The sequence below is a fragment of the Callithrix jacchus genome, chromosome 6 (genome assembly GCF_049354715.1).
Source record: "Callithrix jacchus isolate 240 chromosome 6, calJac240_pri, whole genome shotgun sequence".
NCBI classification, from domain to species: Eukaryota; Metazoa; Chordata; class Mammalia; order Primates; family Cebidae; genus Callithrix; species Callithrix jacchus.
In genome coordinates, this window is record NC_133507.1 from 77,230,175 (window position 1) to 77,239,086 (window position 8,912).

The 8,912-nt window shown below is 41.7% G+C and overlaps 1 pseudogene; it reads left to right on the forward strand.

Moving 5' to 3' along the window:
* The first annotated feature begins 7,490 nt into the window (after positions 1 to 7,490).
* Positions 7,491 to 8,575, forward strand: LOC100388702 (E3 ubiquitin-protein ligase makorin-1 pseudogene; annotated as a pseudogene).
* Positions 8,576 to 8,912: the final 337 nt, after the last annotated feature.

Genomic DNA, 8,912 nt, shown 5'->3' on the forward strand with positions numbered 1-8,912 from the left:
GCCAGGTGCGGTGGCTCACACCTGTAATCCCAGCACGTTGGGAAACTGAGGAGAGTGGATTGCTTGAGGCCAAAAGTTCGAGACCAGCCTGGCCAACATGGCAAAATCCCAACTCTCCTAAAAATAGAAAAATTAGTCAGGTGTGGTGGCACGTGCCTGTAGTCCCAACTAGCTATTCAGGAGGCTGAGGCAGGACAATCACTTGAATCCGGGAGGTGGAGGTTACAGTGAGCTGAGATCTTACCACTGCACTCCAGCTTGGGCCACAGAGTGAGACCCTGTTAAAAAAAAAAAAAAAAAAAAAAGGCACAAATAAACTAAAAAAGAGATCTTGAGGTCAGTGGGAAAGAAGGAATACTGAATTTTCCATCCAGCTCCCTTTTCTCACATGGGACCAATAATTTTCATTTTGTTGAAAAAAGGAAACAGAGCATTTTTGCAATGTAATCCATTTAATTTCAAAACCTCAGAATCTGTGTTTATCAAACTGAGGATTCTAACCCATTACTGGGTTATGAAATCAATTGAGCATATTTTAACGAAAGAATAGAATTGAATCAAACAGGATAGAGCAGAAAATATCAGAATGTGCTGTGCATAGTATTGGAACATTATTTTAGTCATAAGTATTCATGTATGGGTGTAATCTGTGAGTGTGTGTGTGTGTGTGTGTGTGTATACAGTACTGGGTAATAAAGTAAAATGTATTTATTTCTCTGGGTCTTGATTTTATTTTATTTTTTTAAGTTTGAAAGACACTATTCTAAATCAATTGGGAGAAGCCAATAACCCTCACTTCTTTCCCCCACACACATATCAGAAGCTGGATTTCCTTGTCACCGTTCTCAAATAGAGCCCATCAATAAGTGGATTGAGGGCCCCTTGTGATTTGCACACCTCACAAGGGACAGTGGAGGAAAGAAAGGCCTGTGACCAAATCATTGGAAGACATGGTTCCCCAAATTTAAAGTATGTCAATTAATATAAGAAAATAAGATTTCTGTAAGACACCAGACAGTCCCCATAACATACCTGATACTTCAAATACATTAAGTTACTCACTGTGTATCTAACATCTGTTTTGACACCCACTGCTCTTGTACAAACATATCCTATTGAATACATGTAACAGCACAGGTGGAACTAGGGCAACTATCAAGACTTTGTAAAGTTTGTCTGATTTTTAGCCATGTATGCATATGAAGAAAAAAAAATCTGTATAAGTACTTTGATCAGAGCAGAGCCTGGATGTAGGGGCTAATGCCTATAATCCCAGCATTTTGGGAGCCTGAGGCAGGAAGATTGTTTGAGCCCAGGAGTTTGAGATTAGCTTGGGCAATATAGCAGGAATCTGTTTCTACAAAAAAAAATTTAAAAATTAGGCAGGCATAGTGGTACACACCTGTAGTCCCAGCTACTCGAGAGACTGAGATGGGATGATCACTTGAGCCCAGATATTTGAAGTTACAGTCAGGTATGACTGCACAACTGCACTTCAGCCTGGGTGACAGAGTGAGACCCTCTCTCTAAAAAATAATAATAATAAACCAAAACACAAATTTTTGAAAAGAATTTGAGGTCCACAAACTTGGATGGGGAAAAAATTAATCTTCATATGCATGAATATCTGATTATTTAGCAAGTGGCTTCATTCTGCAGGCAACAAACGACAGTAAAATTAAAGAGTACTGTGACTTCACTAACAACATAAGTCATATACACTTTCACAGTACATTTATTGCAGCTATCTGGAAATATTCCATTCATTGCTACTTTAAAATTAGAGTATGTATTAGAATTTATGCTACATTTTATTATTTAATGTGTTAATTTAAAAGGACATGCATTGTAATCACTTAATTTTTATAACTACATTTCAGTGTAATTGGCTTCCTTTGTAATCTTAGGTATTTTATTTTATGCATTTTACAGCATTATTCTGAGGAGTCTATAGGTTTTTCCAGCAACCAAAGGGGTCCATGGATAAAAAGGGTTAAGTGGATAGGGAGGCAAGGACAAAGCAGAAAGGAACATAATTATCTAGAACAATCAGTCATGTACTCCGTTGAATGTTCAAGGGGGAATTTCAGATCTCTGGTTCTCTTCCCTGCTATCCTCTCCTGGGAACTCTTATTGCCTCGGACCCCTGGACTCTCAGCTCTATTTTCTCAGTTTGATGTATCTGCCAGGCTCCACCTGATTTCACCCTTTCTGCACCATGACCTGGAAACTCTCTCAACACAGTAAGCTGGGACAATCATAGGACTCACCAGGTTTGTTTTTCATCTCTTGGGAGTCGCTTTCCTTCACTGCTTGATGATCAATATCTTCAAAATTGTTTCACAGATTTTGTCTGGTTTATATTTGGTGGGAGGATAAATCATGACTCAAAATCTTCCATCAAAGTTTCTTATTAGATACCATTGAAATGTGTGTCTTGTGATTTCACTACAATCTTTATTAAAGGTGAATTTTTTTAAATTGTGGTTAAATACCACTCCCACTTGAAGGAACAAAATAGTGTGTAGAGATTCACATTGTAAACATTTTTTCAAGGAACACCACAATACCTGAACAGGAAAACCAATGGAATCTATGGGCCCTTTGAAGGAAGCAGGGGGCTATAGCCTACACTATGAGTCAGGGAAGGGCTGCAAGTCTCCAGACTGTGAGAGGGAAAGAGTTTACCTCTGGGATACACACCCTCACAAGAGACCCTGAAAGTCTAGGACATAGCATAAGGCCCTAACTCCATCCAGCACAGGGACCAATCTGGAGAGCATTGTGGAATATAAAAGTATAAGCAGCGATGGGAAGACCTCTGCATGTACTCCCAGTTCCCACTGCACACCAAGGGTAGCCATTCCTCACCATACCTCACAGGGGACCCTGTGGAGGACTGACAAAAAGTAGTACAGGTGGTGATTGCAGGTTGAAAGAAGCCCCCGCCGGGCGCAGTGGTTCACGCCTGTAATCCCAGCACTTTGGGAGGCCGAGGCAGGTGGATCACGAGGTCAACAGATCGAGACCATCTTGGTCAACATGGTGAAACCCCGCCTCTACTAAAAATATGAAAAATTAGCTGGGCATGGTGGTGCATGCCTGTAATCCCAGCTACTCAGGAGGCTGAGGCAGGAGAATTGCCTGAACCCAGGAGGCAGAGGTTGCGGTGAGCCGAGATCGCGCCTTTGCACTCCAGCCTGGGTAACAAAAGCAAAAACTCCGTCTCAAAAAAAAAAAAAAGAAAGAAAGAAAGAAGCCCCCAAGGGGGGTTCACAATAGAACACCCTTGGCCAGGGCCAGGACAGGGGAGAATGAAAAGCAGGCTGTGAGTTCGAGAGTCATGAGTGCAGGAGCCACAGGTGCAGGAGCAGTGGGTGCAGGAGCTGGGCTTTGCAGCGGACAAGAAGGGGCATAGCCTGAAAGCCAAAGTTATTTCCACAAGGAAAGTCTATAACTGACTGGAATTTATCTTGCTGCTACCAGTAAAACACTGTGGAATTAGATCTGTCTTGCCAAGTGCATGGGAACTGCAGGGCTTACCATCACCTGCTATTCCCCACTCTGCACAAACCCTTCTGAGCATCAGAGGAAGACATGCCTTCCTCTAGAACATCAACACAGTGGCCTGAGATTCGCTTCTGTCCCCAGCACCCACAGAAGCTGCTGCTTACCCTGCACATGGAGAATCAGAGCACAAACTCGCTTGACCTAGCCCCCGCAACCTGGCTTTGCCCTACCACCTACCCAGGTAGCTTAACACAAAGGAAAGAATCTCTTGGGAGTCTCCTGGCCCTACCCATTGCCTGGGAAACCAGAGTACCCCACCTGAGCAACATAAAGCAAGCAAAAATCTCACTGCTACTACCATAGCTGGTGCTCTTTCACAAGTGTCACCTCTTGACTGGAGGCCAACCAACACAGTCCATTACAGCATTTCCTGGTATAATAACACTGCACACCAGGAAGGAGAATATGGCTGCATGACCTCAGCTATCACCACTGTCTGCACCAGTCCAAAGAGTCATGAGTCTGTCCACATGATCAGTACATTACTCCTATAAGCAGCATTCAAGAAAGCCAACATGCTAGGGCTATTGGTAACGAAGGAATTTCACAGAGTCTATGTCACTCCTCTGCCACCCCCATTAGTGGTGATACTACTACCAACTACTAGGAAACCTAAGGACAGGTCACATCACTGGATCCCTTGCAGACATTCCCCAACACCAGCTTGGAATGTGGCAACTTCACTGGGCAGCTAGACTCAGAGGAGCAACAATACTCACAGTAGTCTGGCTCCCAGGGACTACCACTCCTAGGGGAAGGGGGAGTGTATCACACACCAAGGAAGGGAGAGTGCATCACAGTCCACCCTGTGGGATTAAAGAATCTAGATAGCAGCCCTTAAGCACCAGGTCTTTCTACTTGTGGAAAGCTTCCTTCAGCAGAGGCGCAGTTGAAGTGCTGGGCTCAGCAGAGAAAGTCTTCAGCTCTATCCCAACAGTCAGCCCTGGTGCACATGAAGGGCCTTGGAGAATAGGAAGTCTTTCTCCCCTTGTCCACCACCACAGGCACAGTTCGGGCTTCTCCCACTGGAGTTCAGCATGGGTGCCACTATAGACAGCCTTTCTGAAACACAACAGAATGATAGCATTTCCAACAGAGGAGCACCCTCCAGGTTCAGGCTTGCACAAGAGATAGAGTCACAGTTCCTGTCTATTTGGAATGTCAACATTTCTACAGATAAAAAGAGCTGCTGTCTAATCTGAAGAATCAGAGCACTGGGACAAGAGCATGTCTGAGAAACAGATGCATTTCTTGTTGACCTGGCAGGGGAACTGGCGTGGCTTTGACCCTTCACCCTGATAAAACTTCAGTGTGACTCATTGGGAGCTCCTCCAGCCACCTCTGTCAACTGGAAAAACCAATCGGAACTTATGGAAATGAAAGACACACTGAGGGAATTACAAAATGCAATGGAAAGTTTCAACAATGAGGTACCTATCTGCTTTAGCCACAGTCGGTTCCTATCCAGGAATATTTCCCCTATTGGCCTGACACTTAAACCATCAAACCAGCTAATAAAATACTTTGGGAAAATAATTAAATTGTGTACAAGATGGAGGAATGAGATAAGCTTTAAAAGACCTCTACCTTTGCAACCCAATAGGAGACAGTGGACTCATTCACACACTGAGCACATTGCTACAATCACCATATAACAAAGCTATCATACAAAGACTCTCTATAACCAAGGAACTCTTACAGAGTCTTCACCCTTGAAAGCACCAAGTGCCGAATTAGGCTACAATTAACTATAAGAATTCAAGTCTCCTCCTTAAGGGGGAAGAAAGAAATTTAAAAATAAACAAAAGCAACACAGACAAGTCAAATATAAATTCAAAAATAATTAGGAGAAATAGCCTACCCAAATGAGAAGGAACCAGAAAAATAATTGGTAGTATGTCAAAACAGGAGGCTATTACACTCTCAAAAGATCACACTAGCTCTCAGCAATGAACTCAAATCAAGATGAAAGTTTTTAAATACCATATAAGGAATTCAGAAGGTCAATTATTAAGGTACTCAAGACAATATCAGAGGATGGTAAAAATCATCATAAAGAAATTTAAAAAGCAGCTTAGAATATGAATGAAAAATTTTCTAAAGAGACAGATATCCCCAAAAAAACCAATTAGACTTCTGGAACAGAAAGACAAACTGAGGGAATTACAAAATGCAATGGAAAGTTTCAACAACAGACTAGAACAAGTAGAAGAAAAACATTTCAGAGCTTGAAGACAAGGCTTTTGAATTAATCTAACCAGACAAAAATAAATAAAAAAGAATCAAGAGAAATTAACAAAGTCTCCAAGAAATATTGAATTATGTAAAACAGTCAAACCTAAGCATAATTGGTGTTCCTGAGGGAGAAGAGAAAATAATATGTCTAGAAACTTATTTGAGGGAATAATTTAGGAAGACTTCCCTGGCCTCACTAGAAAGATAGACATCCAAATCCAAGAAGCTCAAAGAACTCCTGGGAAATTAACTGCAAAAACATCTTTACCAAGGCATATAGTAAATCAGTCTATCTAAAGACAACACCAAGGAAAGTATCAGGTAACCTGCAAAGAAAAATCTGTCAAACTAAGAGCAGACTTCTCAGCAGACCTTCCAAGCCAGAAGGAATTTTGGGTCTTATCTTCAACTCCCTTAAACAAAACAACTGTCAGCCAAGTACTTTGTATCCTGCAAAACTAAGTTTCATAAATGAAGGAGAAATACAGTCATTTTCACACAAATGCTGAGGAAAATTTTCACTACCAAATAGCACTACCAGAAATGCTAAAAGGAATTCTACATCTTGAAACAAAATCCAGATATGCACCAAACTAGAACCTCTTGAAAGCTTAAAACCCACAGGGTCTATAAAATAATAACAAAATGAAAAAAAACTAAGTAACAACATGATGAAGAGAACAGTAACTCACGTCTGAATATTAACATTGGATAGAAATGGTCTAAACACTCCACTTAAAAGATACAGAATGAATAAAAACATCACAATCCAAATATCTGCTGTATTCAAGAGACTCACCTAACATGGAAGGATTCATGTAAACTCAAGGTAAAAGGATAGAAAAAAGTATTTCACCGAAGTGAAAATCAAAACTGAGCAGGAGTAGCTATTCTTAGATAAAAAAGACTTCAAAGCAATAGCAAAAAAAAAAACAAAGATAGTCACTATATAACGATAAAAGGATCAATTCACTAAAAAGATATTACAATCCTAAATTTATATGCACCAAACATTGGATATCCTAGATTCATAAAACAATTGCTATTAGACCTAAGAAATGAGAGAGACAGCAAAACAGTAACAGTTGGATACTTCAATATACCACTGACAGCACTAGACAGAGCCTCAAGACAAAGTCAGCAGAGAAACAATTGTCTTCAGTGACGTACTAGAAGAAATGGACTTAACGGATATTTACAGAACATTCTACCCAAGATCTGCAGCATATACATTTTGCTCATTAGTACATGGAACATTCTCCAAGATAGACCATATGGTAGGCCACAAAACAAGTCTCAATAAACTTTAAAAAATAGAGCTGGACTAGGCGGGGCATGGTGGCTCACATCTGTAATCCCAGAAGTTTGGGAGGCCAAGGCAGGTGGGTCACCTGAGGTCAGGAGTTCAAGACCAGCCTGGCTAACATGGTGAAACCCTGTCTCTACTAAAAATATAAAAAATTAGCCAGGCCTCACCTGTAATCCCAGCTACTCAAGAGGCTGAGGCAGGAGAATCACTTGAACCCAGGAGGTGGTTGCAGTGAGCAGAGATCACACAGTTGCACTTTAGCTTGGGCAACAAGAATGAAACTCTGTTTCAGAAAAAAAAATCAAGCTGGACTAGAACAATGTAATCCTGGAAGTTTCAGGGCCTTTGCTGTGTGAGATAAACAGTAAAGGCAGAGGCTGCAACTCCCAGAACAGCAGCCACAACATTAGGAGCAGGAGTAGCCCAGTGACAGTGGCAGCAGCCTCCCCATCCCCGATCCCCACAGTCACTGCCCTGTCCCCAGGGGCTGACAGAGTGGGTGGCTGGACTAAACAGGTCACCTGCAGGTATTTTTTATGCATGGGGTTTGTAAGGAAGGAGATAACTGTCACTACTAGCATGACCTCTCTGACAATCCCTATGTGTAGTGTGCAAGTATTTTCAGCAAGGGTACTGTATTTATGGAGACTGCTTCAGATAAGAACACAGCAAGCCATTGAAACAGGAAGAAGCAACTGCTACAGAGCAAACTACAAAGTCTTCCCTTGCTGTTTCCTCAAGTCCCTCATCAATGGTTGGACCACTTGTTGAAATGAATACAGGTAAAGCTGAGTCAAGAAATTGAAACTTTGCAACTGTAGGAGCAGGTTCAGAGGATGGGGTGAATGCTATTGAGTTTGTTCCGGGGCAACCCTACTGTGGCTATATTGCACCTTTCTGCACTGAAGCACCCCTGCAGGGCTCCGTGACCAAAGAAGAATCAGAGAAAGAACAAACTGACATGGAAACAAAGAAGTCGCTGTGCCCCTATGCAGCAGTGGGAGAGTGTCGATATGGGGAGAACTGTGTGTATCTCCACAGAGATTCATGTGACATGTGTGACATTTGTTAAGATCCTGCATCCAACAGATGCTGCCCAGAGATCACAGCATATAAAATTATGCATTGAGGCCCAAGAGAAGGATATGGAGCTCTTATTTGCTGTGTCACACAGCAAGGACATGGTGTGTGGGATTTGCATGGAGGTGGTCTATGAGAAGACCAACCCCAGTGAGCTCTGCTTCAGGATCCTCTCCAACTGCAACCACACCTACTGTCTCAAGTGCATCCGCAAGAGGAGGAGTGCTAAGCAGCTTGAGAGCAAGATCGAAGTCCTGTCCGGAATGCCTGATCACATCTAACTTTGTTATTCCAAGTGAGTACTTGGTGGCAGAGACAAGGATGTCCGCTATCAACACTCCTATTCAACAGAGTTCCGGAATTACCAGCCAGAGCAATTAGGTAAAAGAAAGAAATGAAGGACATCCAAATTAGAAAAGAAGAAGTAAAACTATTGGTGTTTGTGGATGATATGATTGTATACTTAGAAAATACTAAAGATTCCTCCAAAAGACTCGTAGATTTGATAAATGAATTCAATAAAGTTTCGGGTTTCAAAATCAAGGTACACAAATTAGTAGCACTGTTATCCACCAGCAACAACCAGACTGAGAATCCAATCAAGAATTCATTCTCTTTTACAACAATTGCAAAAAAATAAAATAATATACCTAGAAATAACTTAACCAAGGAGGTGAAAGATCTCTACAAAGAGAACTACAAAACACTGCTGAAAGAA